Here is a 5,000-nt window from a genome sequence, read left to right on the forward strand (position 1 = left end):
GCCGCCGATCGCAGGCGATCGGCGGGTAGGCGGGGAGAGGGACTCGCTCCCCTGCCGCGGGAGCACCGGACGTGCTAGAGGAGACAGCGACCCGACGAGGCGGGCGCGACCCCGGGACCCAGGCCCCTGCCGGGGCGGCTCGCTCCGCAGCGGGCGGGGATGCGGCACCGAGAGCCGACGCGACGGCGGCGGCAGCGGCGGCGGGGGACGCCCCCCGGCCGCCCGCGGCACGCCTCGGGGCCCACCCGGGCGGGTGCGGCCCCACGCTCGCCTTCTCGTCCCCGGTGGCTTTTCTGGCTCGGCCGCCCCGCCGCCCAGCGCTGCTCGCGGCCGGCACCCGCGGGTACCCGGACCGAGGCCGGCACCGGCGCCTCGCGTGCGATAGGACACCTGAGAGCTCGCGGGGCCACGCGGCCGTCACACAGCCCGGTTCGGTAAAGAAGCCCGAGGAACCCCGTCGCTCGGGGCAGCAGGACAACACCTCGCATGCGACGGGAAGCGAAGTGGAAAGGAGACCGCCCGGCCTGAACACCGGACACCGCCGTGGCTCCCTGTTACGGGGAGCACGGAAGAGCCGGCCCGCCGGGGGCCCTCTCCGACGCGACCCGAAAGGCCTCATCGATCAGGAAGGGAAAGGGGAGAGGAGAGACGGAAAGGAAGCACGGGCCCCACGGCCACGGTCCTGGGACAGCGACGGCCGCGCGCGCTCGCCGCCGCCCCGGGCGGGGCGGGCGGCAGAACGCGGGGCTCTGCGTGCGAGCGAGAGGGCAGCGTCTGCGGAGAGCCGCAACGGCGGCCTGGTCACCGGCAGAGCCGGCCCGCCGTGAAGCGTCTCCGACGCGCCCTGGGTGCCACCTCGATCGGGAGAGGAAGCGCGGGCCCCACGGCCACGGTCCTGGGACAGCGACGGCCGCGCGCGCTCGCCGCCGCCCCGGGCGGGGCGGGCGGCGGAACGCGGGGCTCTGCGTGCGAGCGAGGGGGCAGCGTCTCCGGAGAGCCGCAACGGCGGCCTGGTCACCGGCAGAGCCGGCCCGCCGTGAAGCGTCTCCGACGCGCCCAGGAACACCTCTGCAGGCGCTGCCTGCGGGTCTGGGTCGACTGAAGGGGGGGAGCGGGAGGTGCCGCCGGCCACCCGCTCCGCGCATCGATTCCCTTGAGCGAGGTCAACGGGACCGAGGGAAAGCCGCGGCAGGCTCGACTCCCCCGGTCTTCCAGCGTTCGAGTGCCGGCCACCGGTACCGGTCTTTGCCCTGCGCCCCGGGGAACCGCTTACCCCGGGGGAGGAGAAGGCCGAAGAAGACTAAGAGGCACCGCGCCTCACCCGTGCCATCCCCGGGTAACGGGGGCCGGGAAAAGCCGCTCAAGGCTCGACGCCCGCGGCCACTTGCCTTCGGCTGCCGGCCGCAGGGACCGGCCGCCCTTTTCTTCCCGCTTGCGCGGGCTCCAGCTTAGGGCTGGAGAAGTTCGGAAGGGCGAGGCGCCGCCACCTCGCCCGTACGAGTGCAGACCTTCCCAGCGAGCCCTCCTGCTACCAGGACTCGCGCCAGCAAAAAAGAGGACGAGGCGCCGCCGCCCCGCCTGCACCATCACCGGGCCCTCGGGGGCCGGGGCAAGCCGCGGCCGACTCGAGACCCCCCGGCTGTCTGCATTCGGCTGCCGGTGTTTCTGCCCGCTTCGCGGGCTCCAGCTTAAGGCCGGAGAAAAAGGACAAGGCGCCGCCACCTTGCCCGTCTCCATCACACGGCCCTCGGCAGCCGGCGGCAGCCCTGGTGGGCTGGGCACTCGCGGGCACCTCTGCCCCGGAACGGTGCCAGCACCCGCCTTTGCCATCATCGGGCCCCCCGGGGCCGAGGGAGGCTCGGCTCCCCCGGCCTTCCAGCGTTCGAGTGCCGGCGACCGCCACCGGCCGCCGGTCTTTGCCCTGCCCCGCGGGGAACCGCTTCTCCCGGGGGAAACGAGGACGAGGCGCCGCCGCCTCGCCTGCACGCCGCAGTCCCGTCACCGGGCCCGCCTGACACCACCAGCTGCCCGCGGAGGGCTCGCACCGGTGAAAACGGGACGCCGCCGCCCCGCCTGCGCCGTCAGTTGGGCCCTCGGGGGGCCGGGGGGGGGAAGCCGCGGCAGGCTCGGCACCCCCCGGCCGTCTGCGTTCGGCTGGCCGGGAGCCGGCCGCCGCTCTCTCCGCCCGCTTCGCGGGCTCCAGCTTAAGGCTGGCACAAAGGGACGAGGTGCCGCCAACCTCGGTCGTCCCACCAACCGGGCCCTCTGGAGCCGGGAGTAAGCCGCGGCAGGCTCGACGCCCCCCGGCCGTCTGCCTCCGGCAGTGACCTTCACCATCACTGGGCCCCGGCTGGGTGCGTTCGAGTCTTTGCCCTGCCCTGCGGGATCCGGCCTTATGCCTCGTGCCGGTCGGCAACGGCCGCCGGAGCCGGCCGCCGGCTCCGGCTCTCCGCAGCTCCCGACCCCTCGGACACGCTGGGCTGGCTTGTCGGGCAAGCGCTGGGAGATGGCCGGACCGAAGAGACTGGAAGCTGGGCCGGACCACCGAGGGAACCGCCACGACGGCCGCCGAGCACCCCACTTTGCTGGCAGAACCGCGGGCCTTGCAGCCGCTGACGAGCGCTGCTCTGGAGACGAGTCACGGCTCGCTCCTATAGTACGGACCGGCACGTCCCCGCCGCCGGCAAGCTCCAAGAGCGGCGCCTCTGCGCACCGGGGAGGCGCGCCAACCACGCCGACTTTTACGATGACGTAACTGGAGGCAGCGAAAAACAGCGACCCCTTCGGCAGCTCCGACGAAGCAGCGGGGACAACACGTCTACCCCTCGGCCCCGGCAAGGCGACCAAGTCCCGCCGGAGCCGGGTAGACTTGGCCGCCCTTATCGCCGGACGCTACGCAACCAACAACCCGCGGTCGCCGGGTACCGCAGGCGGCCCCACGGGCTCCGAAAAGGGGTAGACCTGACGGCCGCCGCCGAGCCCGGAGCCGGGTAGACATGACGGCCGCCGCCGGGCCCGGAGCCGGGTAGACCTGACGGCCGCCGCCGGGCCCGGAGCCGGGTAGACCTGACGGCCGCCGCCGGCCCCGGAGCCGGGTAGACCTGACGGCCGCCGCCGGCCCCGGAGCCGGGTAGACCTGACGGCCGCCGCCTGGCCCGGAGCCGGGTAGACCTGACGGCCGCCGGCGGCCCCGGAGCCGGGTAGACCTGACGGCCGCCGGCGGCCCCGGAGCCGGGTAGACCTGACGGCCGCCGGCGGCCCCGGAGCCGGGTAGACCTGACGGCCGCCGCCGGCCCCGGAGCCGGGTAGACCTGACGGCCGCCGGCGGCCCCGGAGCCGGGTAGACCTGACGGCCGCCGGCGGCCCCGGAGCCGGGTAGACCTGACGGCCGCCGGCGGCCCCGGAGCCGGGTAGACCTGACGGCCGCCGCCGGCCCCGGAGCCGGGTAGACCTGACGGCCGCCGGCGGCCCCGGAGCCGGGTAGACCTGACGGCCGCCGGCGGCCCCGGAGCCGGGTAGACCTGACGGCCGCCGCCGGCCCCGGAGCCGGGTAGACCTGACGGCCGCCGCCGGCCCCGGAGCCGGGTAGACCTGACGGCCGCCGCCGGCCCCGGAGCCGGGTAGACCTGACGGCCGCCGCCGGCCCCGGAGCCGGGTAGACCTGACGGCCGCCGCCGGCCCCGGAGCCGGGTAGACCTGACGGCCGCCGGCGGCCCCGGAGCCGGGTAGACCTGACGGCCGCCGCCGGCCCCGGAGCCGGGTAGACCTGACGGCCGCCGGCGGCCCCGGAGCCGGGTAGACCTGACGGCCGCCGCCGGCCCCGGAGCCGGGTAGACCTGACGGCCGCCGGCGGCCCCGGAGCCGGGTAGACCTGACGGCCGCCGGCGGCCCCGGAGCCGGGTAGACCTGACGGCCGCCGGCGGCCCCGGAGCCGGGTAGACCTGACGGCCGCCGGCGGCCCCGGAGCCGGGTAGACCTGACGGCCGCCGGCGGCCCCGGAGCCGGGTAGACCTGACGGCCGCCGGCGGCCCCGGAGCCGGGTAGACCTGACGGCCGCCGGCGGCCCCGGAGCCGGGTAGACCTGACGGCCGCCGCCGGCCCCGGAGCCGGGTAGACCTGACGGCCGCCGCCGGCCCCGGAGCCGGGTAGACCTGACGGCCGCCGCCGGCCCCGGAGCCGGGTAGACCTGACGGCCGCCGCCGGCCCCGGAGCCGGGTAGACCTGACGGCCGCCGGCGGCCCCGGAGCCGGGTAGACCTGACGGCCGCCGCCTGGCCCGGAGCCGGGTAGACCTGACGGCCGCCGCCTGGCCCGGAGCCGGGTAGACCTGACGGCCGCCGCCGGCCCCGGAGCCGCGTAGACCTGACGGCCGCCGGCGGCCCCGGAGCCGGGTAGACCTGACGGCCGCCGGCGGCCCCGGAGCCGGGTAGACCTGACGGCCGCCGGCGGCCCCGGAGCCGGGTAGACCTGACGGCCGCCGCCGGCCCCGGAGCCGGGTAGACCTGACGGCCGCCGCCGGCCCCGGAGCCGGGTAGACCTGACGGCCGCCGCCGGCCCCGGAGCCGGGTAGACCTGACGGCCGCCGCCGGCCCCGGAGCCGGGTAGACCTGACGGCCGCCGGCGGCCCCGGAGCCGGGTAGACCTGACGGCCGCCGGCGGCCCCGGAGCCGGGTAGACCTGACGGCCGCCGCCGGCCCCGGAGCCGGGTAGACCTGACGGCCCCTCCGTGCTCCGGGTCCGGCTGGACCGGGCTGCCGCCGTCTCCCGTCCGGGGGGTGTGTGGGGAGGTGGGGAACCGGGGGGGTGATTCGAGATTTAAGCGGGTCTGATACAAGGGCCACCCTGTCCCCGTCTTCCTGCCCGCGGTGGGCGATGGGGAGTGGGGGCATGCGTGCGTGTGCGTGCGTGTGGGCGTAATTCCCCCACCCCCCGCCCGTTTCTGGGATTTAAAGGGCTTTTAATGCAGGAGAGCGAGCACTGCGTCACACAAGAGTTATTGTC

This window comes from Calonectris borealis, unplaced genomic scaffold (assembly GCF_964195595.1).
Source record: "Calonectris borealis unplaced genomic scaffold, bCalBor7.hap1.2 HAP1_SCAFFOLD_182, whole genome shotgun sequence".
Lineage (NCBI taxonomy): Eukaryota > Metazoa > Chordata > Aves > Procellariiformes > Procellariidae > Calonectris > Calonectris borealis.